Source organism: Eubalaena glacialis, chromosome 9 (assembly GCF_028564815.1).
Source record: "Eubalaena glacialis isolate mEubGla1 chromosome 9, mEubGla1.1.hap2.+ XY, whole genome shotgun sequence".
Taxonomy (NCBI): Eukaryota; Metazoa; Chordata; class Mammalia; order Artiodactyla; family Balaenidae; genus Eubalaena; species Eubalaena glacialis.
Window position 1 is genome coordinate 30756671 of NC_083724.1, and position 27886 is coordinate 30784556.

At 33.9% G+C, this 27886-nt stretch overlaps 1 pseudogene; it reads left to right on the forward strand.

Annotated features, from left to right (window-relative positions):
- Window positions 1-17674: 17674 nt before the first annotated feature.
- LOC133097298 (protein zyg-11 homolog A-like) overlaps window positions 17675-27886 on the forward strand; it is a 61866-nt pseudogene continuing 51654 nt past the window's right edge.

The window sequence follows — 27886 nt, forward strand, 5'->3', positions numbered from 1 at the left end:
AATAAGTGACAGATTTAAAAAATGACTTTTTATGTAGGTTTCAGGATTCGTATACTGTTTTTGAAAAAGGATATGGCATGACACCTGTGCCTTTTCAGAAAAAAAGTTTCTGGGAACTAGGAATCCATTGTAGAGTCTTGGCAAATGTTAGATACTTAAATGTTTGTTAATGCGATAGAAGAATGAAAGCCAGAGGTGCTAAGGGGATCTTATGTTGCTATGCCTTTTATCCTTTTTTTCAAATTTTTTCATGAGGAAGTTGATGATACTAGATAGATGGTAATGTCTTTTTTTTTTAAAGAGTTTTCTGGACTTAATCTTTTTTTTTTTTAACATCTTTATTGGAGTATAATTGCTTTACAATGGTGTGTTAGTTTCTGCTTTATAACAAAGTGAATCAGCTACATATAGAGGGAGGAGATATGGGGTAAATGTCTTTGACCTGGAGATGAAAGCATAAAAACACTCTATCTCATTTATTCAAAGATGAACATTTTTTTCCACATTTTATTATCCCAACTTGAGATTTGTCTTATAATCAGTACCAGCTTAAACTCATGGTTTGTCAATCAGCAATATGATGTTCATTTCATTTCCTATGCGTGTGGTCAAAGTTGGAGCTGTCATTTAAACTATTTTATATGTTGAGATATATATGTCTCAACATGTAAATAAGAGTATCTCTCTCTCTACATATATATATATAAAATGTGTGTGTGTGTGTGTGTGTGTGTATATATATATATATGCATAGATACAGGAGAGGGCGAGAGAGATTCACTGTTGTTTAAAATATCTTCAAGGGACTTCCCTGGTGGCCCAATGGTTAAGAATCTGCCTGCCAATGCAGGGGACACGGGTTCGATCCCTGATCTGGAAAGATCCCACATGCCCAGTAGCAACTAAGCCTGTGTGTCACAACTACTGAGCCTGCACTCTAGAGCCCGCGAGCCTCAACTACTGAAGCCCACGTGCCTAGAGCTGGTGCTCCGCAACAAAGAGAAGCCACCGCAATGAGAAGCCCGCGCACCGCAGCGAAGAGTAGCCCTTGCTCGCCACAACTAGAGAAAGCCTGTGTGCAGCAATGAAGACCCAACACAGCCAAAAATAAATAAAATTTAAAAATAAATAAATAAAATATCTTCAAAAACATTATAAACATTCAGCATTTAAACAAAGTAATTTGCATTTAGAAAAACAAAACTAGAGCAGCACAATAAATGATAAAAATCAGTGTGTAAAAGAATACAGAGTGTTTTTACAACAGGAATAAAATAGAAAGTTGAAGTGACATGGGTACTTTCTTTCACAGTTTAATTAACAATACTTTTGATGTATGAAATATTGGTAAATATTTTAATGGCATGTTAAATTCAATGAAATACAGAAATTAGATATAAATCCATGTTTAGAATATAATAATTTCCTCAGATGGTGATAACCTCTCTGACCTTCAGTTTGTCATCTGCTAAAAAAAACATAATAGCATTTCATTGACAGTATTTTTATAAGAGTTTGTGGGATGGTATATAGGAATATGCTTTGTAAATGTCTAGTTACTTGGCGGGTGTAATGAATTATTTCCTGTAATTAAAGCATAAGATAAGATTATCAGAATTAGAAATAAAAATTTAATGAGTATGGAAACATGACATTTTACCAGCTAGAAACCTCTTGAAATTGTCATTCAAGGAATTAATGAAAACAGTGTAGAGCTGAGGCTGTATAATAGGTAATTCAATGGAATACAGAATACAACCCATAAGGAGAACATAAAATATGTAATATATGATCAAAGAGGTATCATTAAATAATGATGGAAGTAGTATCTGTGAAAGTACTGGGATAAACTGTTTCTCCATTTTTAAAGAATAAATTTAAATTGATTTAAAATTATTTACTGAAATAAATTTAAATAAAGAATAAGTTTAAATATATCAAACCTCCACTTAAAATTTCCCAATCATTTACAATATTTTTCTTAAATTTAAAACGCAGGAACATTAGATGAAATCATCGAATATAAAATTTTGGGAAGCAGAAATGATGTTTCTTAGAGAATTAAATATATTTTCCTCTCTTTACTAACATTTCATTCTCTTGTTTCAAAGTTAGATACAAAAGTATACAAATGTAGAATTGTATGAGAATGCCACCACCACCAACAGACATTGCTGTTTTATTTCTGGTGAATATGTTTTCCAGAGTTCTTAGAATACATATATACTTATTTTAAACATAAATAATATCAAACCCTGTTTTTTTAATCCTGCTTTTTGCATGCATCACGATTTTCTGTCCATCAACACAATAAAAAATATTCATGACAATTATGGATGGCTTTACAATATTCAATCATATGAATGGAATATAATTTATGTAAACATTATGCAATTGTGAACATTTAACTTATTTCTAACTTTAGCACATTATGAAGAGTGATTCAATATACGTTCTATTGCATAATATTTGGATAATAGGAATAAAATACTACAAATTAAGTCTTGATTTACAGCCCTAATTGTTGTCATTATTTACATGTCTAACTGCATTATGTGAGGATAACTCTGATCCCACACTCAACCAGTATGAAAAAATTCAGATTTTTAATTTGAAAGTATTGTGGATAAATCGAAGATAGGTTATTCTTATTTTAATTTCCATTTTAATCATTAATAGACCTAGATGTTATATTTTATTGAACATTTCTATATTTTATTTTATGAATGGACACTTGCCATCTGAAAACTATTGTGCAATACCTAGAAAATCCCAAATTCTAACCATATATCTCTAAGATGGTATATAATAGTATATGACTCATAAGGATGTCGAGGCAAATGAATGAGTTTTTGTATATAAAGTAGTTGGGATAGAGTCTGGCATATAATAAATGTACATCAAACATTATCTATGATTACTTTTATAGTTATTTTTAATAAGAGTACTATTACTAATATTGACAGAATAATATTAATATAGAGTAACTATCATGATATAATACTAATTTAAAAATGTATAACAATATATATGATTCCATGTATTCATTAACCTGCAACTCTATGTAAATAATACATGGTTGCATGTCTTATTTTTGTTATAAGTATGTTACTTTCCTGCAGCAACTATCTATTAATTGTCTCATATATAGAAAATATTATTTTAAGAAGATAAGTATAGGAGAAGTCCCAATTTCCATGTAAATCCTGTCAGATATACCTGAGTATATTTAAGTAGCTAATGCAGAGATCCTCATGTGGGTTTGTTTCCATATGGGCTCACTAGATCATCCTTGGAGAGAACTGAAAAAAGATGACGACATTGGTAAGCATGGTTTCATAGCAAAGCCTCAGTCCTCTGCAGAGAGAGGTAATTCTGACAAAGTTGTGTACGTAATAAGATTTGACCCCTGAGAAACTCATGTACCCTGGGGGAAAAAAGGTTTGCAAGAAGAGAATGAAGGAGATATTGTCGAACAAATGATTCTGCACCTGTGCTTGTGTGTGTCATTGAGTACTAAAGGTAGCAGTCATCAGGGAGGACAGTTAATCTATCACACTAATCTATCACCCTTATAACTCAGATGTCAGTTTGGGGAAGAGAGTTCAGTCCCAGAGGGTGGCTATCTGGAGGCACCTGCATAGGCAAAGTACCTCTCTCTCTCTCTGCATAGAGAGAGTGACAAAGTACCCCTCACAGGCACCATGAGACATTTAGAATATAATTCAAAGAAAAGGCAAAGCAGGAAAGGAAATATGTATGGTGAACACACCTGAAATAAAATTTGAGGACTCCAAGGAACAATTACAACGTTAACTGCAGTGCATTTGAAGGTATTTCCCTAATGCTAGAGGCAAGAACCAGCTAGATGAATCTATTTTTGTAATCAGTAGATTTCATCACAAGCAAGCAAATTCTGGAAAATCTTTGAAAAACAAATTGAGTCTGGTGATATGAATCAAACTTCAAGTGTTAATGTGTGGATAAAGTGAGAATAAAAACGCTGTCCTCCCCACTTTAATAAGGCAAGAAACCTATAATCAGAGTCAAGAATCAGTGAAGACCAGAAATGGAGCCACAGGATAATGCATAAGAAACAAAAATGATAGATGCAGGATATCACTCATCACCTGACAATCAATGAAGAATAAATTGTCATCTGTGTCAAAAGACTGCTTTTATTGATTAACCAACCCTTGTCAGCATGTTGAATTATGGATAATGTCAGTCACTGCTGTTCTTTTGCCAGACTGCCTGCCCTCCTGGTTCCAAGGGATGTCAGAGAAAACAACTTACTTCCCTTTACACAGTGATGGACAGGGTACAGAAACTGCAAAGCCTAACAGGCATGGGTGGCACCACTGGGGCCTGGGAATAGCATGCTGTGTAATCCCATCTAGCAACATGTAGCTAAAATGAAAAAGCATTATACCTTGCACATGCTTAAGAGACATAGAAGAACATTTATTGCAATTTTAAAAGTAATGGGTTTGTTCATGTCCCTGATCTCATGGAGGCAAACCTAAGAACAAATAATTCTTTACTTATTTTTCCTCAACAAATCTAATCTTACTACACCTTTGTTGTCTTCATCATATAAAATCATATAAAATATCACTTATAATCTAAACACCAGTTTTCTCTTTTACATATTTTTTTCTGATTTTATCAGTTAGACACAATCTAACATCATTTTCCAAAGAGTTAACAAATCATTCAAACAGTTTGCCTCTGTTTTCATAATTGCATATTTACTTACTATATAACATAATGTTTTAGAAGACCTACACACATACATAAGCAAATAAAAAACACACACTCCCTAATACAGGCATATACACACATATATGCATAATTTTCTATTTCAGTTCTATTCTCTATCTGACCAGTATAGTCCAGGTTTCACATTTTGAACTATTAGAAATCTGTGTTGTATTTAACTGTTTAGCAGTATGAACCTTATCCCTCAACACCTTTTAAAAAATGTTTTGACATTTTTTTGTGTATCGTCTTAATATCATCAATTCCAAAGTTTTTTAAAAAAATTTCTCTTGGAATTACATTTTTTATGTGTTTATATCATATTTATAATTTTAATTGATGCTATATCCTTCTTAATCAAGAACAGGCTTCTTTATTCAATTTTTTTATTCTCTTCACTACTTCAAGAATATATCAATAACTATACTGTAATGTATGCATAGATATTTTATATTTTTCTTGTCATTATGAATGGGGTCTTATTTTTCTATTTCAGTCTCTTAGGGGGCACTGCAAATATATAAGAAGTTTTTAAGTTTTTCTATATTTACTTATTAAGTAATTAAATGATGTCTCACACTCTAAATGACTTTTTTCCCTGCTTATTTTCTTACATTTCCTAGGTAATCATGTTATGTGCAAAACTTGTAATTTATCTTTAGTCATAAATTCAGACTTCTAATATAAGGAGTACATTAGCTAGAACTACCAATGTCTATAATTATTTATTGAATAATGATCAACATTAAATTATAGTATGTGGAGGGGTAAAATTTTTCCTAAACTTAATGTAAGTTTCTCTAGTGCGGTGTAGACTTATTTTTACTATGTACAATTATACTTATGCAGTTATTATGAATACACACATAACATCAGGGATAGATGCTAAAATTATTTATTACTCTAAGTATTTGTTTCACTTAGTATGTATTTTATTAATGTTCTATAATAGGTATTCCTTTTTTTAAAATTAATTTAGTTTTGTCTGGGTTGGGTCTTCATTGCTGCGTGCGGGCTTTCTCTAGTTGTGGCAAGCGGGAGCTACTCTTCATTGCAGTGTGCGGGCTTCTCATTATGGTGGCTTCTCTTTGTTGTGGAGCACGGGCTCTAGGAACACGGGCTTCAGTAGTTGTGTTGCATGGGCTCAGTAGTTGTAGCTCGTGGGCTCTAGAGCGCAGGCTCAGTAGTTGTGGCGCATGGGCTTAGTTGCTCCATGGCATGTGGGATCTTCCCGGACCAGGGCTCCAACCCGTGTCCTGTGCATTGGCAGGCAGATTCTTAACCACTGTGCCACCAGGGAAGTCCCGGTATTCCTTTTAATAACTCTTATCTGTTTTAATGAATGGTGATGAATTCCTCTTCACTATAATCTCATCTTTTCAGAAAATTTTTGTGTTTCACCCTGCTCTTCTGAAACTCAAAGATTAGGTTTAAGGGATTAGTAGTCTGAGGCCATAAGAAGAGAGGGAGGATGGCGTGAAAGGAAGTACTTAAGGGTAACCCCTGTGAAGAACCTGAGCTCTGCTCTCCTACTGTGATATTTTAAATAAGTTGCTTATGTATTTACATCTCCCAGAGGGGGTGTATTTTTACTTCAGGGAGGTGGATATGCCTGAGTGTCATATTGTACACCCCTAATCATGTGTGCAATTCAAGGGCTTAGGCTTCTTCTGAGAAAAAAATTGGCCCTAGTTGTTTACATCTGTCATTGCACCTCTTTCTTCCCAGCAGTCACATATTTCTTACTAATTCTAAAGAGGGAAAAAAATGAAGATATGCTGAAACTGCAGTTTCTAAGCTCTTATTTGGCTGAAGTGTTATTTAGCATAGTGATGTTTTTTCACTTCTGTCAGTTACATTTGCATGTATAATATGAATTGCCAGCTTTATCATATTATGACCATAGATGTGAGCAGTTATCTATATACCTTTATGGGTTTAGTGAATTTTACTTCAGAGGGAGCATAGAAATGTTATAAGCTTATATAACTTAAATAACCACCTGGACAGAAGCATTTTGTCTTTGCAGTACAGTGTTTCCTTCTAATTTTTTAAAAATTTGCATACCATTTGAAGGCATCATTCCATCTTCATCACAGCCCTTGTAGTTTCTGTTTCTTTATGCAAGATCATTTCACACATCTACTTTACCTGTTTAGTCACAGAGTTCATGGGGATTTATCACATCTGTTCTAGATATTATTTTTATTTACTCCTTCATTTGTTCTGATGGAAGTCATATTGTTAAAGAATGGCACCATTGTATTCCTGTCAGTTTTTCCTTTGGTCCCTAAATATTCACTACGTATAGTTTGTGCTCTTAACTGTTTAAAGATTTATGTTCAATTGATGTTCAGTATGCTTTAGATATTTTATCAAAATGGCCTTATTTCCATTGTGTATTGGTTTTTCTTGAATTGTACTGTTACCTATTAATATTTGAAATACTGAATTGATTTTAATTATATATTTCAAAATTTTTATAGTAAAACCTTCTGAGTTATTTAGTTAAGGCTTGTTTTTATAGACTATATTTTTGTTTAGGTTTTTACTTAAAACTTAAATATCTTAACTATTTAATATGGAAATCGGTTGCTATGTCTGATGCAGTGGTTCTACAGTGTTAGTCTTTTAAGTTCCCCCAGGGATGTTTAGCAGGTACACTTCCAGTCTTGAATTCTTAAATGGAGTTTTTCTTTATTTTCTTTTATTATTTTTTCTTCCTGGTTTATCTGTCTTGTTTTCTTAGCTCTTGATACCTGTTTCACAGAGTTTATGATTTTTTTTTGTTTTGAGAATATAAAACTGTCTAAGCATTTGAATTGTAGGAGAATTTTTTTAAAATATCAAACTATGCTTTTTGCATAATGGAGGTTTGTTGCAGCATTGTTTGTAATAGCAAATTACTTTAAACAATGGATAAGGCTTTCAATAGGGCTGGCGTAAATAAGTTATGAGGACCCAATTTAGTGGACTGTTATGCATATGATGGAAGAATGAACTATGTGCTAATATAAAAAAATACTTAATATATTATTAAAGAAGAGAAGCCATGTTCACAAGAATGAACAGACTATTCCTACATATGTAATAAATTGATATTCATGTCACTTAAAAATGGGAGGATATACATAATAAATATTAATGATTATATAACAAAAAAGAAAATGGGGTTCAAATGAAACATACATTTCATTTAAATCTCCTTTATTTGGTTAGGGAGATATTATGAGCATATATATTGAAAGTAAATACCTATATTTTAAAAATACAGGTATTGTATAATATATACAATGTGTATGTCTTATATAGTATAAAATATATAATATATAATAACATATTTCTTGTATATTTTTTGGAATCTATGCATAAGCTGAATTTTTGTTTGCCTTTTTCAAATTATAACTTTAGGTTAAATATGGTCTAATATTTGATGCAAATTAAATGTATTGCATCTCTAAAGTCCACTGAACTCTGTAAATGCATGCTACTAAAAACTCTCTAGTAATAACTGGTAGCTTTTAGAATTTTATATTGATATTATCAGTCCATATGTCCAGAAACCCAACAAGTACGCAGTTGGAGGCACTGTAACCATGCACAACCACAGAGTTATGAATATAATCGTGTTGGATTGTTTTATATATGTATATATTTTAAGCATTCAGTGTTCACCTTTATTTATTTCTCTGTTCCTCACATTAATATAATCCCATTTTAAAAAATTAAAACATTGAAACATATGAAAGTAAGGCTTTGCTGCTGGGATAAGATCTTGTCCATGATTTAGTATTTAGAAGCATTCCCAATCCTCTCTAAAAATAGGAATAGCAGCTGCTATAGCAAAAAGAACAGAATAAACACAATGACTTCTAGTAAACTAGAGAACAAAGTATCGAGAACATTCAGTACCTTCACTACCTACAGAATCTGCAACACCTGTGAGCACATGCTGGCTGTGCTGAAATAGTGAAAGGAGGAAAAAAGACAGAAATAGTAATAAGTATTTGCCTGGAAGGAGAGTGGAAGCCACCACTAGGAGACAAAGGAAGCCTGTGAGACTAGGAGAGGGCTACAAAGGCTCCAATTTGTTTTTGAGATCAAAATGACTAGTGGGAACCACTAAATTTGAGGGTTATGGGGCAGCACAGCCTAAGCTGTCAGAATGTCAGGAGTAAAATAAAAATAATCTTTAAAAGAAGATCTTTCTTCCAGAATATGGAGATGAATCCAAAGGGTGAAACTGCTGAGATTAGCATTCAAATTGAGCAGGGCTGGCCCAGGGTAAAGAAACGGTTCAAATAGAGCTTACGGAACAGGGTCAGTAGAGAGCAGATGAGAGAACTCTTATTTGAAACTTGTTTACTGTGTGTGCATGTATTTATCCACATGGTATGTATACAGACCAATTAACTTCACAAGCTGAAAATATCTGTTGTTGAGGGCCGAATTGTGTCCCTCACAAATTCATGTGATGAAGTCCTAATGCCAGTACCTCAGAATGAGACTATATTTGGAGATATGGTCTTTAAAGAAGTAATTAAGTTAAAATGAGGTAATTAAGGTGGATGCTAATCATGTATCACTGGTATTCTCATAAAAGGAGGACACAAGTACAGAGTGAAAACCATATAAAGCCACAGGGAGGAAAAGATGGTCATCTGCGAGCCAAAGAGAGAGGCCTCACACCAAACCAACACTGCTGACACCTTGATCTTGAACTTCTAGCCTCCAGAATATGAGAAAAAAATTTTCCATTGTTAAATTCACCTAATTTGTGGTATTTGTTACAGAAACCCTAGCAAATACACCTGTGTAACTGGCACTGAGATTATAAACAAAAACAATAGAATGTTAAATCCTTCAAGGCCAGACATGGTAGATAACAGAGATGTTTTGAACCTTTTTATTGGAGTGTGTGTGTGTGTGTGTGTGTGTGTGTGTGTGTGTGTACACAGAGAGAGAGAAATACCAATTTCATTGATGTATGTCAATGTGATGTCAATTCATTACGATATGTTAAATATTCTATTGTGTATGTTTGCCTGTGTGCATGTATATGTGTCTTGCAAAACAATTCAGACTTGAATTATTTGGTGTCAAAAAGAAAATTGTGGTAGAATATGTCATTAAACATGTATATAGAAAGTCATGGAATAATGTACTCTAATATATTCAAGGGATTTTATATTTAGTGATTTACTGAAAAAAAAAACATTTAGAGATTAGAAAATCAGAAAAATTTAAAAATATTCAGTATTGTGATCTTTCCAAAAGTTTGGGGAAAATGCTCTTTATTCCTACTGATTATCCATTACTCCATAATTTACTTGATTTTTATCATATGTAAGTTTTAGAAATATCATACAAAGTTAAATGAAAATAAATGCTTGCAATGCAAACTAAGTAATTGAGAAAGTTTTGAGATGCTTGGTAATATGAAACTTCAAAATAAAAAACTTCAAATCATAATAATTGCTATAAAATACATATTTAATTTTTCTGATATAGGCAAATATAGTTGATTTTATTTAAGATTTTGTATTCAACACCATTGATAAATTATTTATGAATTTTCATAATTTAGTTATAGATTTCTTAGATAGTTCTAGTTATGATTGGAAAATTTAATATTGTAAAGATATCTGTTTCCTCCAAGTTGATTTATACTTTCAATGTAATTCCAATCATATGTCACAGGTTCTGTTGATATTGGCCAACTGATTCTAAACTTTGTATTAAAATGCAAAATGCCATGAAGAGCCAAGGTAACCATAAGGAAAAAAAAGCTGTAGGATTTATACCAACAGATATCAAGACATTATCCAGCAACCAACATTAGGACAGTGTGATTTTTGTGCAAGTATAGACAAATGGAGAAATGGTGTAAACTAAAGAATCCAGAAATATACCTACTATTATATTGATCCTTAATTTTTGACACAGTTGCCAATGCAATTCAATGGGAAATAAAACAACTTGTCCTGAAGTAGTGCTAATTCACTTTGGAATTCATACTGGAAAATAATGCATCTGAATATCTAACATCATATACAAAAATCAGTTCCAAGTGGATTGCATATTTACATGTGAAAACTATAGCAAAAACACATTTTTGACTAAGAGTAGGAAAAAATCTCTTCAAGATAAAAAATATTTCAAAAAGAAGAAAATATGAATAATTTGGACCATGTTAAAGTTAAGAAAATCAAAACATATCATTAAGAGGGCAAATATCCAAACTACATAGTGGGAGAAAATGTTTGAAATATATAATTGACAAAGACTCATATCAGGAATGTATCATGTTTTTAAGTCAGTGAATAAATGAGACAATATAATTGGAAAAAGGGCAAAAGACTTTATAGTCACTTCCCAAAAGAAGATATACAGATGTCAAACAGCTGAAATGATCAACATTAATAATTATAAATAAAATGTACTGTAAAATGAGATATCAGTACATTCCTGTCATAATGAATAAAATGAAAATATTTTCTGATTTTATGTCCTCCCTGTATTTCTATTATATATCCATGACTCTTGCCATGTGATTTTTGCCAGACTTCACATTAAAGTAGGAAAAGTATTGCCTAACTCTGGGCAATTGATATTTTTTTATTTAGTCTTTTTTTAATTGAAGTATAGTTGACTTACAGTGTTGTGTTAGTTTGAGATGTACAGCAAAGTAGTTACATAGTTCCTTCTGTTATACAGTAGGTCCTTGTTGTTGATCTGTTTTATACATTGAAGTGTGTATCTGTTAATCCCAGACTCCTAATTTATCCCTCCCCACCTTTCTCCTTTGGTAACCGTAAATTTGTTTTCAATATCTGTGAGTCTGTTTCTGTTTTATAAATTATTTCATTTGTATCATTTTTTTTAGATTTCACATATAAGAGATATTGTTTGACATTTTTCTTTCTCTGTCTGATTTACTTCACTTAGTATGATAATCTCTAGGTCCATCCATGTTGCTGCAAATGGCACATTATTTCATTCTTTTATTATGGCCAAGTGATAGTCCATTGTATATACACCACATATTCTTTATCCATTCATCTGTCAATGGACATTTAGGTTGCTTCCTTGTCTTGGACATAGTAAATAGTGCTGCTATGAACAATGGGGTGCATGTATCTTTTTAAATTAGAGTTTTCATCTTTTCGCGATGTATGCCCAGGAGTGGGATTGCTGGATCATATGGTAACTCTGTTTTTAGGTTTTGAAGGAACCTCCATACTGTTCTCCATAGTGGCTGCACCAATTTACATTCCCACCAATAGTGTAGGAGGGTTCCCTTTTCTCCACAACCTGTCTAGCATTTATTATTTGTAGACTTTTTAATGATGGCTATTCTGACCTGTGTGTGGTGAGACTTAGTATTGAGCATCTTTTCATGTGCCTGTTGGCAATCTGTATGTCTTTTTCAGAGAATTGTCTATTTAGGTCTTATGCCCACTTTTTGATAGGGTTGTTTGTTTTTTGATATTGAGCTGTATGAGCTGTTTGTATATTTTGAAAATTGACCCCTTGCCAGTCGCATCATTTGCAGATATTTTCTCCCATTCTGTAGTTTGTCTTTTTGTTTTGTTTATGGTTTCTTTTGTTGTGCAAAAGCTTTTAAGTTTAACTGGGTCCCATTTCTTTATTTTTGCTTTTGTTCCCATTACTCCAGGAGATGGCTCCAAAAAAATATTTCTGCAATTTACATCAAAGAGTGTTCCGCCTATGTTTTCCTCTAGGAGTTTTCTAGTATCCAGTGTTACATTTAGGTCTTTATTTGATTTGAGTTTATTTTTGTGTGTGGTGTTAGAGAATGTTCTAATTTCGTTCTTTTACATGTAGCTGTCCAGTTTTCCCAGCACCATTTATTGAAGAGACTGTCTTTTCTCCATTGTGTATTCTTGCCACCTTCGTCATAGATTAATTGACCATGAGTGTGTGGGTTTAGTTTTGGGCTTTTTGTTCTGTTCCATTGATCTATGTGTCTGTTTTTGTGCCACTACTATAGTGTTTTGATTACTGTAACTTTGTAGTATAGTCTGAGGTCAGGTAGCCTAATTCCTCCAGCTCCATTCTTCTTTCTCAAGATTGTTTTGCCTATTCGGGGCCTTTTGTGTTTCTGTGCAAGTTTTAAAATTATTTGTTCTAGTTTTATGAAAAATGCCAGTGGTAATTTGGTAGGGATTGCATTCAATCTGTAGATTGCCTTGGGTAGTATGGTCATTTTAACAATATTGATTCTTCAAATGCAAGAACATGGTATATCTTTCCATTTGTTTCTGTGGTCTTCAGTGTCTTTCATCAGCATCTTATAGTTTTTGGAGAACAGGTCTTTTGCCTCCTTAGAAATGTTTATTCCTAAGTATTTGGTGTGATGATAAATGGGATGGTTTCTTTAATTTCTCTTTCTGATATTTCATTGTTAGTGTATAGAAATGCAACAGATTTCTGTATATTAATTTTGTGTCCTGCGACTTTACTGAATTCATTGATGATCTCTAATAGTTTTCTGGTGGTGTCTTTAGGATTTTGTAGTATCATGTCATCTGCAAACAGTGACAGTTTTACTTCTTCCTTTCCAATTTGAATTCCTTTTATTTCTTTCTCTTCTCTGATTGCTGTGGCTAGGACTTCCAAAACTATATTGAATACAAGTGGTAAGAGTGGGAATCCTTGTCTTGTTCCTGATCTTAAAGGGAATACTTTCAGCTTTTTACCAATGTGTGTGATGTTAGCTGTAAGTGTGTCATGTATGGCCTTTATTGTATTGAAGTGTGTTTCCTCTGTGCCCACTTTCTGCAGAGTTTTATCATAAATGGATGTTGAATTTTATGAAAAGTTATTTCTCCATCTATTGAGATGATCATATGCTTTTTATACTTTAATTTTTTAATATGGTGTATCATATATATATATATATAGAGAGAGAGAGAGAGAGATTTATAGGTAATGAAAAATCCTTGTATCCTTGGGATAAATTCCACTTGATCATGGCATATGATCCTCTTAATATATTGTTGAACTTGGTTTGCTAGTATTTTGTTGAGGATTTTTGCATCTACATTCATCAGTGATATTGGCCTGTAATTTTCTTTCTTTGTGATATCTTTGTCTGGTTTTGGTATAAGGATAGTGGTGGCCTCATAGGATGAGATTGGAAGGGTTCCTTCCTCTGCAATTTTTTGGAATAGTTTCAGAAGGATAGGCATTAACTCTCTTTAGATTTTTGGTAGAATTCACCTGTGAAGCCATCTAGTCCTGAGCTTTTGTTAGTTGGGAGATTTTAAATTACTGATTCAATTTCAATACTGGTAGTTTGTCTGTTCATATTTTCTAATTCTTTCTCGTTTCTTCTAGGTTGTGCATCTTACTGGCATATTGTTGCTCACAGTAGTCTTTTATGGTCCTTTGTATTTCTGTTGTGTCAGTTGTAATTTCTCCTTTTTCATTTCTGATTTTATTGATTTGGGCCCTCTCCCCTTTTTCTTGATGAGTCTGGCTAAAGGTTTATCAACTTTATTTTTTCAAAAAATCAGCTTTTAGTTTCATTGATTTTTCTGTTGTTTTTTTCCATCTCTATTTTTTCTGCTCTGATCTTTATGATTTCTTTCCTTCTACCAACTTTGGATTGGGTTTGTTCTTTTTTCTCTGGTTGCTTTAGGTGTAAGGTTAGGTTGTTTATTTGAGATTTTTCTTGTTTCATGAGGTAAGCTTGTATCGCTATAAACTTCACTCTTAGAACTTCTTTTGCTGTTTCCCATAAGTTTTGGAGCTTTGTGTTTTTGTTCATTTCTAGGTACTTTTTTATTTCTTCAGTGATCCATTGGTTGTTAGTTGCATATTGTTTAGTCACATGTTTGTGTTTTTTGCAGGTTTTTTTCTTGTACTTGATTTCTAGTCTCATAACATTGTGATTGGAAAAGATGCTTGATATGATTTCAGTTTTCTTAAATTTACTAAGGCTTGTTTTGTGGTCTAGCATGTGATATGTCCTGGGGAATATTCCATGTGCGCTTGAAAAGAAGGTGTATTCTGCTGCTTTCGGATAGTATGCTCTATAAATTTAATTCCATATGATCTAATGTGTTATTTTAGACCTCTTTTTCCTTATTTAGTTTCTGTCTGGATGATCTCTCCATTGATATAAGTGTGGTGTCAAAGTCCCCTACTACTATTGTGTTGTTGTCAATTTCTCCTTTTATGTCTGTTAATATTTGCCCTATATATTGAGGTCCTCCTGTGTTGTCTGCATATATATTTACAATTGTTATACCTTCTCGGATTTATACCTGGATCATTATGTACATCTTTGTCTCTTGTAACAGTCTTTATTTTAAAGTCTATTTCATCTGATACAAATATTGCTACTGTGGCTTTCTCTTGATTTCCATTTGTGTGGAATACTTTTTTCCATCCTCTCACTTTCAGTCTGTATGTATCTCTAGATCTGAAAAGAGTCTCTTGTAGGCATCTTATATACAGGTCTTATTTATGTATCTATTCAGCTAGTCTATGTCTTTTGACTGGAGCATTTATTCCATTTACATTTAAGTTAATTATTGATATGTATCTTCTTACTGCCATTTTGTTAATTGTTTTGGATTTGTCTTTGTAGTTCTTTTTTCCCCCCTTTCTTCTTTTGTTCTCTTATGATTTTATGACTATCTTTAGTGTTATGTTTGGATTCCTTTTTCTTTTTTGTGTGTATATCTACAATAGATTTTTGGATTGTGGTTACCATGAGGTTTTTGTACAGTAGTCTATATATATGCATGATTGTTTTAAGTTGCTTATCTCTTAATTTCAAATGCATTTTAAAAACTATGCACTTATACTCTCCTCTCCTCACAATTACTGTATTTGATATCATATTTTACAGCTGCTTATTTTGTGTATTCCTTAACTGCTTATGGTGGATACAGATGATTTTACTAATTTTGTCTTTTATCCTCTCTACTAGCTTTATGTGTAGATGATTTCCTATGTTTGCTGTATGTTTGCATTTACCAGTGAATTTTTCATTCTGTAATTTTCGTATTTCTAATTGTGGCCTTTTCTTTTTTGCCTAGAGAAGTTCCTTTAACATTTGTTGTAAAGCTGGCTTGGTGGTGCTGAATTCTTTCAGCTTTTGCTTGTATGTAATGCTTTAGATTTCTCTTTCAAATCTGAATGAGTGCATTGCTGGGTATAGTATTCTTGGGTGTAGGTTTTTCCCTTTCATCACTTTAAATATATTGTGCCCCTCCCTTCCAGCCTGTAGAGTTTCTGCTAAAAAAAATCAGCTAATAGCCTTAAGGGAATTCCCTTGTATGCTATTTGTTGCTTTTAGTATTCTCTTTTTATCTTTGTCATTTTGATTGCAGTGTGTCCTGGTTTGTTCTTTGTGTTAATCCAGTATGCGAGTCTCTGCCTTTCTTGGACTTAGGTGACTGTTTCCTTTCCCAGGTTAGGGAAGTTTTCAGCTGTTATCTCTTCAAATATTTTCTCAGGCCCTTTCTTTTTCTCTCCTCCCTCTGGAATCACTATAATGTGAATATTAGTGTGTTTGATGTTGTCCTAGAGGTCTCTTAAACGGTCCTCATTTATTATCATTCTTTTTTTTCTTTTTTCTGTTCCGCAGCAGTGATTTCCACTACTGTGTTCCAGATCACTCATCTGTCCTTCTGAATCATTTAGTCTACTATTGATTCCCTCTAATGTATTTTTCATTTCAGTTATTATATGCTCCATCTCTGTTTGGTGGTTTTTTTTATTTTCTAAGTCTTTGTTAAAAACTTCTAACTTCTCACTCTGTGCATCCATTCTCCTCCCAAGTTCTTTGATCCTTTTTCAGATCATTACTCTGAACTCTTTCTCAGGTAGATTGCCTGTCTCCACTTCACTGAGTTCTTCTTCTCAGCTTTTACCTGTTTCTTCATCTGGAACATGTTTCTCTGCTACCTCATTTTGTCTACGTTTCTGTTTGTATTTTTATGTATGTGGTAGGTAGATACGTTTCTTGACCTTGGCGAAGTGGCCCTCCAAAGGAGACGTCCTATGCATCCCAACAATGTAACTCCTTCTTGTCACTCAAGCTCTATGCTCTAGTGGTTCCCCCTAAGAGGGCTGTGCAGGTCCTTCTTTTGTGGTAGGCGGACTACGTGGGTGGTCTGGTAGGCTTGGTTGACTCCTAGTCTGGTTGTTTGCCAGGGCTTGCTTTGTACACATGCTGCTTTTTAGTGGGGCCTGGTCAGGAGGTGGATGCTTGTGGAACGCTAGGTGGTCCCAGGGCAAGTGCTGGCTCACAGGTGGGCAGAGTCAGGATATTGAAGACACTAGGGCTGTTCCCACACATTGGCAGGTGAAGTCAAGTCCTGGGGTTAATGCCTGACTACAGGCATGCGGAGCTGTTTCCTGGAGTTTGGCTTCAGGGCCCAGGGATCCCAGAGCTCATTTCAGATTGTTGGCATTGGGGACCTGGTTCCTGACACAATTGGGCATTGAGTCCAGGGTGTTCTGAAGGTTGTGTTGGCCTGCTAGTGGGCAGGGCAAGGGCCCAGCTGGTCCCAGGGTAGGGTCTGACCTATGTTGGTGGACTTGTTCCACAGGCTACGGGATCATAGTTATCTTGCTTCTGGTGTCTGACCTCTGGTGGGTGAGGTTGGTCTGGAGGCTTGTGCAGGCTTCCTGGCAAGAGGAGACATTGCCTGCCCACTGGTGGGAGGAGCTGGGTCTTGGCCCTCTGGTGGGCAGGGCCATGTCTAGGGTGGGTCTAATGGTTGCTGTGGGCCTAGGAAGACTTTTGGCAACCTGTCTGCTGATGGGTGGGACTGTGTTCCCTCTCAGTTATTTGTTTGGCCTGAGGCGTCCCAACATGGGTGCCTACAGGCTGTTGGGTGGGGCCAGGTCTTGGTGGTAATGAGCCAAGATGTCAGCTGCCAGCAGCAGCAGTGTTCATGCAGCTGAATGTTCCCAAATATGTCTGAAAGCAGTATCCATGTCACCAGGGTTCGCTGCTGCCACCCTCTGCCTCTCCAGGAGACTCTGTAAGACCAGCAGTTATGTCTGGCCCATGCTCCTATCAAATGACTGCTTTTGCCCTGTGTCCTGGTGCACATGAGATTTTGTACATGCCCTTTAAGAGTGGAGTCTATTCCCCCCAGTCCTGTGAGACTACTGAAATTAAGCCCCACTGGTCTTCAAAGCCAAATGTTCTGGGGGCTTTACTTCCCTGTGCTAGACCCTCAGGCTGGGGAATCTGTTGTGGGGCTCCGAACTCTGACTTTTTTGGGGAGAACCTCTGTGATATAATTTTTCTCTAGTTTGTGGGTTGCCCACCCCCAGGGGTAATGGGATTTGATTATATTGCCAGTCTGCCCCTCCTACCCATCTTGTTGTGGTTCCTTATGTCTTTTGTTGTAGAAGATCTTTTCTGATAGGTTTCAGTCTTTTTCATTGATGGTTATTCTGCAGGCAGTTGCGATTTTGGAGTCCTCGTGAGAGGAGGTGAGCTCAGGGTCTTTCTACTCCACCATTTTGGCCACTTCAGGCAATTGATTTTTGACTTGCCCACGTGACTTGATTTTGCCAACAGAATGTGGGCAGAAGTAACGCTGTGCCAGTTCTGGGCAAGAGGCTTAAGAGGGTGCAAGGTTCCTTCTTGTTCCTTTTGTGGTCCTTTTAACTGTTACGAAAAGAACATGTCTTGGTCCAAGGACAATGAAAACATATGAAGCAAACCTCAGTCAGACCTTCAGCCTGAAGCAGAGCCTTACAGCTGATCCTGTGAGCAAGAAAAGTAGGCGTTAGTTATCATAAACCACTGAGAATATGCAGGAATATCTGTGTAACACAAGTTGGTGATGCTGGAAAGTATTGGGAACTCTCATTCTATGCTGGTGGGAGTTAAGTTCTAACAAGTTTAGAGACTATTTGCTGGTGATTGATAGGTAGGTAGGTAACTTGTTAGTATAAATTTATAGATTTAGGTATCCTATAAGTCAAAAAATCCACTTCTAGTGAGAGACCTAACAAAAATGTGCGCATATGTGTACCCAAATCCAGACTTTTAAAGGTTATTAACAGTACCTTTCTAATCAACAAAAACTTATAACAAACCAGATGTTCACCAATAGTAGATGGATAAAGAAATCATGATATATTCACTCAATGGGAAAATCTTTAGAAATAAAAATACTGCTTCACACAACGGCATGAATCTTAAACATAAAGTTAAGTTAAATAAGCCTAACACAATAGAGGCAATACTATGATACTATTTACATGAATTATAAAATCACCCAGTTTATTCTTCAGTGTTGAAGTAAAGATAGTGGTTACTTTTGAGGTAGGGGAAGTGTGTGGATTGGGGCAGGAAAGGGGCTTACGTGGAGCTCATAATCTATTTTTTCATTTGCATAGGGGTTACATGGATGTATTTACTGTGCAAAAGTTTGATGAGCTGAAAGCTTATGGGTTGTGCCTTTTTTGTATTTTTATGTTTGTAACTTTTTAATATTACTTCAGAAAAGTATAATAAAAAGAGAGAGATTTAGCCTTTGGAGTTCAAGTTAGACTGACTAGATTTTAAAAACACAGGTTTTATGACTGTCTTAAAATGGCTGAATGGTCAATTTTCAGATGATTTCCTTTAAATCAAAAGAGGTGTTTGGGGAATGCACACGTGCCTCCATGCTGTTTCTGTCACTAGCCAGAACTATACATAAGATATGGGATTGGATTAAAGAAAAGCCAGATTCAAGCTGAAAATCTTACATACAAAATTCTCAAACTTATGTGTGGTTTGAGTTGACAAATAAAGACTTAATTCAGTTCATTCTCTGCTGTCTCTCAGTTTCCATATCAAAAGTAAATCCCAGAGGTGATGGATGTGTTATTGACTCAGTGGGAAGCATCCTTTCACAGTGTATATATGTATCTAATCATCATGTTGTACTCTTTAAATATCTTACAATTTTATTTGCCCGTTGTGTCTGAATAAAGCTGAAAAACCAGGAGGATAACACATCTGGGATTTAAGAAATAAACCAATTTAGGGGAAAAAAAAAAAAAAACCCAGTAAATCCCAGAGATAGCAGTGACAACCTCTTTATAATGAGCCTGCCTCTTTTCTGTCGTGTGTGCTATTGCACATCATCTTAGACTCTGTGCTCTATTGTTACAAAGCAAATCATACCCTTATGAGTTGTAGCCATTCAGGACTTCAAGTGCTTCTGTCTACAACTCTACCTGAAATTCTACTCCAGACTTGGATCCATTGATTTGTGTAGCAGAATGGGGAACAAATCAGCCCAACATTGTTTCACTATCTCTTTTGCTCCTTGGGATAATCATTAGGCAATTTTTTCCCTCAATGAACCAAAACATGATAATATAACAGCAGTAATAGTTATGTGCTTACAGTAATTTTCCAACTACTTCTCATCCTTGCATTTTTAAACTTTCTTCCTCAATCAACCAAGAGTAATCCTTAGGACACCACATCTCAATTTCCAGGTTTTATTGCCTTCTCACTAGCAATAACAGAATACAAATACATCATACATATTATATTTAAAATTTTACTGTGTATTTTTAAAGTAGAATGTACATTTTCCTCCCAGATTTCTGGTAATTTGACTTAAAACTTAACAAAAAGGGAGAATTACTGATTCCATGGAAATCTGGTATAGTATTTTTCTTTTTTTCTCTTTTTCTTTACCTGACCCACAAAAGTTTTATCTCATTATCGATAATTCTTTATTTACTGACATAGGGGAAACTGGAACAACAAAACAATAAGCATCTGAAATCACTGGACAATCTCCCATACATTTTTACAATAAAATTATTTTAATTCTTATAGTATTCTCTTAGTAGTAATTACTTTATCCATCTTATACACATGGCAACTGAGGTTCTCAAAATGATATGGTGTATATCAAATGGTATTTATTTTGGAGAGAACTAATTGAATTCATTGTTCAGCTTCTGCATATATGATGTTTGTAAGTTAGAACAGATAGTTTAATGATTCTTATGTTCAGCTAAGTATACATTTGTATTTGTATTTGTTTTGACAATCAAACAGAATAGTATAAAAACACTAGCACACTGTAACACCTCAATAAATATTGGATACATTTCCCTCAACTTCAGAAGATTAATAATGTCCAGAAAGTGAAAAATCTTGTTAATGGCAAAACCGTATTTCAAACTCAAATCTGTCAGGCTCAAAAGCTTGTAATTTTTATTCCTTAGACAGAGGGATTTTATAGAATTATGGTAATACTGGAAAACAGCCAGATTTTCTACCAAGTGCTCTAGATGTGGTGACAAGATTTCATAAAATACTATGTTATTTCCACATGTTTTATGGCTGAGACTGTAAAAAGAAAAAAAAGTTGCCACAATTATCCAGTCAGACATAAAGTTTATATGTATTTAAACTGACTGTATATAATAAATTTGTTATTAAAATGACTAAAACTTCAACTGTTCAGTATATAAAATAGCAGTAAAGGCTAAAATAAACAATAGAAACACTGAATGCCAAATGCCACTCAAAATGTAAATGTAGTAATATATTAATATAATTAAAGATAAAATTGGTCTCTAATTTAATGCAATTTGATGACAAAAAGAAACAATAGATATATCAAGAAGAAAGATTCCCCAGTCTTGATTGTTACAGCACCAAATATGCCAGTTTTATTGTACTGAAAGTAAATCTTGACAAAATAGACAGTTTCCTGCCTATTTTCTCTTCTCCTCATTTAAAATAATTGTTAAGAATCACAAAGAGGGTGAAGATAAGGACAGCAAGCAACAATTCAAAATACTGTTAGGTTTTACTATGGAAAGAGACTCAGGATATCAGTTGAGTGAATATTTTCCAGTATGTTATCTAAAGACACCTGTGAGGTACCAGATTCATTTGGGTAAAACAAAAAATATATCCCAGGCATACTATTTTTAAAGTGTATACATATATTGTGATTATATACATCCAAACATTTGTTAATTGTACGACTCACACAACCATTAACTTTATGCACTTTCTCAAATGATGCGTGACAAAGTACAATTATCATCATGTAGAATAGTAAATATATTTTAATATTAAAACAGTAATCTAAGGTTCCACTTCCATTATGGCTGAGAGAATCTTATCAGATCAGTCCTCTGAAGGTAATAACCATAAATTCTAAAAAACAAAACATAAAACCTACTTGAAGTCACTGGAAAATGAACAAAAGCAGGCAGAAACTGGAGGAGAGTTGACAATTGAAAGGAAAAAAAACCAGCCTTGGTTGGTTTCAGGATTTTAGCCTAGTAAGTCCCTAGTTGTGCCATGTGGGACAGCTAAAATTCCAAAGAAAACCTGCAGTTTTAGTGGCTTGAAGACACAGAGGATAGAATTCAGGGAAACTAAAGCTGTTGAATATTGAGGCAGGAAATCCTAGAAAAAAGAGAGAGTACAAGAGTGAGGGAACCCAGATTCCTATGAATAAACTCTGTTTAAATATCCGCTGAAACCTGAGCCATGAATGCATGGGGCAAAATCCAAATTATCAAAAACTGAACAAAAATTTGAGCTGCCGCTCTCCACAAAGGAGATAGAGTTTGCAGTTTGCCTCTTCAGATTAACATAACAGAATCTATCATTTTTATATTACATGCAGGGATGTGTGCGTCCATATTTAGTCCTTATACCCATCAAATCCCAATAGTAAGGAATTATTCTCCACTAACAATGTGATCTCGTGTACAAATCCAATCTCTCCAGATATTTACATAGGTTCCCAGAGTAATTTGTCCACAGTTTCCCCATCCTCTAAACAGTTCTAGAATATTGGTCAACACTTGTCTTACTGCATGCAAGGAGGACATGAATCTGGAGGGGCAGGGACAGAATGCTATAGTCTGAACGTGTCTTCCCCCCACCCCCCAGATTCGTATGTTGAAACCTAATCTCCAATGTGATGATATTTGTAGGTGGGTCTTTGGGAGATGATTAGGTCATGAGGGCAGATCCCTCATGAATGGATTTAGTGCCCTTATAAAAGAGACCCCAGAAAGCTTCTGTACAGCAAAGAAAACCATCAAGAAAATGAAAAGGCAACCTATTGAATGGGAGAAAATATTTGCAAATCATATATCTGATGAGGGGTTAATATCCAAAATATATAAAGAACTCATACAACTCAATAACAGAAAAAACAATCAATTAAAAACTGAACAGAATATCTGAATAGACATTTTTCCAAAGAAGATAATACAGATGGCCAACAAATACATGACAAGATAATCTACGTTATTAATCCTCAGGGAAGTGAAAATCAAAACCACAATGAGATAACCCCTCACACCTTTTAGAATGACTATTATCAAGAAAACTAGAAATAGCAAGTGTTCGTGAGGATGTGGAGAAAAGGGAACCCTAGTGCACTGTTGGTGGGGCTGTAAATTAGTGTAGCCACTATAGAAAACGGTGTGGAGCTTCTTCAAAAAATTAAAAATAGAGCTACCATATGCTCCAGCAATTCCACTTCTGGGTGTCTATCCAAAGAAAACAAAAACACTAATTCAAAAAGATATATGCACCCCTATGTTCACTGTAGCACTATTTACAATAGTCAAGACAGGGAAAAAAACCTAAGTGTCCATGAATGGGTGAATGGATAAAGAAATTGTATATACATATATATAGCTATATATGTTATATATAGTTATATATGTAAACTAAGCTCATAGATACAGAGAACAGGTTTTTGGTTGGGAGAGACAAGAGGTGGGGTCTGTGAGAAATGGGTGAACTGTTTTTGGTGGTGTTATTTGTGTTTTTTTTTTTTTTTTTTTTTAGTTTAAATAAATTGAATACCAAAAAATTGCTCTAAATTGCAAAAGTAGCTAAAGACAGAGCTAATAGCTAAAACCAATTCTGTTTGACTCAAAAGCCTATGAAATTTATACCACAACAACTTTCAGGAAAAATAATTCTAAACATACTGTTTCATCATATGTTTACCCAAAGGAAATGATAAAAATCGTTTTTTTTTAAATTTAAAATTATATGTATGGTAAAAGAGAGTCATCATTTCCTGAAAATGTGGAGGGAATGTTTTAAATTTTTTCAATTTTAAAGTACAAGAAACGTTTTATGTCTGTACAGTTCTATTGATAAACTGGTTATATCAACCCAACATATAAGTGAGATTATCAGGGAACCTTAGCTGATCTTAGCATTTTCATTGAGGCACAGTCTACAGTTTAAAATGTTCAATAAAATGCTTTTATTACTGTGCAAGCTGTACATAAAATGTTGCATTTGAATATGAAAGGAACACTTTCTGTTTTCTAAAGAGGCTATCAACTAGATCAAGATGCATCACCATTATTGTTACCTCTTCCTGCAGTATCAATGAGGAAAACTAAATACTACTTTAAAAAATGAAAAAAATTAAATTTCCAGTTTATAAGCAGATTATAGACGAGGAAGTTTATAATCTAAGAGATGACTTGTTTAAAAATATTTTAAGAGCAACTCAATGAAAAACAGATGATGGTGCACTAAAGAAACTTCTGAGTTATATGAGATGAAGGTTGAATTTGACAGGTTCTAAAGATCATGCAGATCTTTGAGGGTTCATATATGAGGAATATGTTATCATATAGGGACTTGGGCTCTGGAGTCAGACAGACCTAACTTTAATTACTCTTCTTAATTGCTCTTTGTAACTCTGTGTATACAGTATTATATAAATTTTCTATGACTCAGGTGTCCTATTCGTCAAACGAGGATCATAAGAAATAGTGTGTATATATCATAGAACTGATGTAAAATTATATGAAACAATCCAGGTAAATATCTATTGGAGAGCTGGGCTTTTTGAAAACAAATTTTAGTTGTTGTGTGGAAGAAAAATGTGAGGATTAGAAAAGCAGTAGAATTCTTTATATTTTACATACTGAAAGTTACTAAGTCATTATTCATAGCATTGCCTCAGTTCTAATCAGTTTAAGCCTAAAGGCAATACTGGAGTTATATGAATTGATGCCATTTGGTAGAAAACATTTTTTCAAAAATGATTCACTGAATAGGCCCATGATATATCCATCAAAATTTTCAATTCTTCATTTGCCACAGTGAAGTAATTATACATTGTCAAGATTTTACTTGTTTATTTGGAAAATTGAGTAAGAGAAAACATTTAAAAAGAAAACATCATTTGTTCTTCTGTGCTAGACCCTTTACATAGTTTATTTCATTTAACCATTTTAATCTCTCAAGGTTAGCTATTCTAAGTCTCTTAGGTGAGAAACTTGATCTTATTAAAATAATTAGTAAATTAAAATAAATCACCATATTCTATAAAATTATTTTCATTTATACATCTTAATTTTGACTCCAGGAAGCTGCATTCATACATGCTTTGCTCAGTTTATACCTGTAATCAATATATAAGAGCCTTTGTTTTGAGGTAATAAATCACCATTTGATTTTTCATGACAGAAGACAAACATTTCCCAGGGTCCTGGATTTATCAACTCCTGTCCTTCCTGAAATCTTAACCAAAGTCTGACTATTCTATTTCTGTGTTCTTTGTTTTTTATTCTCTGAAACATAATCACATTGCTAGCACAGAAGAGTTATTAAAATCCACTGCTACTATGTAATTCAAATACTTCTACTTAATTTTGTGAAAACACTTAGAATTATTCCCCTTTAACTGTATTCTTATTGTTTGTTTACTTAGCTGAGGATGGACAGCTTCATGTCTTCTTTCTCTTCTATAGCATGCCATGGTGATAATGTACAGATTTCTCATAGAGACTTAATTTCTTATATACGGATACCCTAATGCAGCATAAGGAAACCTCATTGTCATTCTTCTTAGGAGGTAAAAAAAACAGAACAGAATCAGCAGGAAAACAACCATGTTCAGCAGATTGGTGCTTCTTGCATTGGGATTTTAAATTGAAGATGCTGAAATTAGGATGAATTAGGAAAAACAAAAAGTATTCTGGTTGGTTCATAGAAGTTCAGAAATATGATATTTAGTCCCATTACTTTAAGGAAATAATGTAGAGGAAAAGTAAGCCAAGTAAACAAAGAACACCACATACAGACTACAAGGTCTTACACAGTTACCATTTAAGACTTCATCTTGCCTATTGGCTTCCTGGCATTTTGCTTGGAATCACTTTGCATTTGGGTAAAATTAAAGTTTTTCTACTCTTAAGTCTTTCTAAAGAGAAAGATGGTATATCTTTCAATTTATGCTAAGGAAAAAAGAATTAAGGAAAAAAATAAAGAAAAATGATAAGGATGTACATAAATGAATGGGCAGTTATTCTTGAATAGAATTATAAATTAGTACAATTTTTCTGGAAGAAAATTTGGCAATATCTATCAAAGTGTTAAATTATCTTAGATCTTCAAACTTTACTTTTAGAAATATATTGTAGGGACTTCCCTGGTGGTGCAGTGATTAAGAATCCGCCTGCCAATGCAGGGGACATGGGTTCGAGCCCTGGTCCAGGAAGATCCCGCATGCCATGGAGCAAGTATGCCCATGTGCCACAACTACTGAGCCTGTGCTCTAGAGCCCGCGAGCCACAACTGCTGAGCCTGCATGCCACAACTACTGAAGCCTGCGTGCCTAGAGCCCGTGCTCTGCAACAAAGAGTAGCCCCCGCTCGCCACAACTAGAGAGAAAGCCCGCACGCAGCAATGAAGACCCAGTGCAGCCAAAAATAAGTAAATAAACAAAAATAAATATAATTAATTAATTAACTAAAAAAGAATGTATTTAAAAAAAAGAAATATATTGTAGCGTAATGATAAATAACAAGGGCAAATGTATATATTTATATTAATATGCTATATATTTATACATAGTAATATATATATACATATTCTTGTATAACAAAAGTAGTTATAATACATAAAATTACTGTGTGTTTACTAAACACAAGACACTGTGGGTTTTGCTTATTCTACTCATTAAATCCTGAGGGCATTGTTATTATAAGAACAACAACCACTAACACTAACACTGATGTTCCATGTAATGTGACTGCAGGGCCCGGCCTTTTAAAGAAATCACATACTGTAGTGGAAAACTAGAAGAAACATAGATTCTAAAAAATAGAAATTTAATTATATAAATAATAAATTAGACAAGTATATAATATAATACAAATAGCCATTTAAATGATATCAAGGAGACATATTCATGGCCCTGGAAAGAGTTCAAAATATACATAGTCATATATGTATTTTCCAACAAGATAGCTGTTATGAAACTATATGTGTAATTTCATTTCATGGTATGTATATGCATGGTATGTATATGCATGGTATGTGTATGTGCAGATATATGGAAATATATACATATGCATGAATTGTGTGTATATCTCAATGTATATATGTACATTCATATGCATACATACACAGACAAGTATACATATACTTGTTTCTATACATATTTGTATATGTACACATGTATGCATGTATATGTAGATGAATGTGTCTCCTGATATCTTTGTGTATGTATAATTATATATACAATAAAAGTGTGCATATGTATATTATATACACACATAGAGACATGCAAATATACACATATGTGTGCATATCTGAATGCATATCTGTGTACCCATGTGTGTATATATGTACACAAATGCATATATGTATATATGCACCTATGACTGTGCATGTGTGATATCTATAAATGAGCAGATATCTTTGTATGTATCTAATATGATTGTTATTAGAGGTATATCTATTTTTTATATATATATATTTTTTAATGCAGTATACATTTTATTACTTTGTACTAATACATTCTCATATTACAAAGGCAATATAGTGGAAGAATGTTTCTTTTGATATTTGAATAATCTGAAAGAACACAAACAGAATTATACATAAAAAAATACTCATTTTCATAACAACAACAACAAAAAAAGACAAGTTAAACAACGTGATTTCTAATAATGTCACAAACATTCATATATACATGTATGCTTACATATAGCTTACTTTAAAAACATTTGTAGGTCATTTTGTATCTGAAAGACTGAAAATTTTGCCAGATAATTTATGGATATATTTTCTAAGCTGGAGAGATAA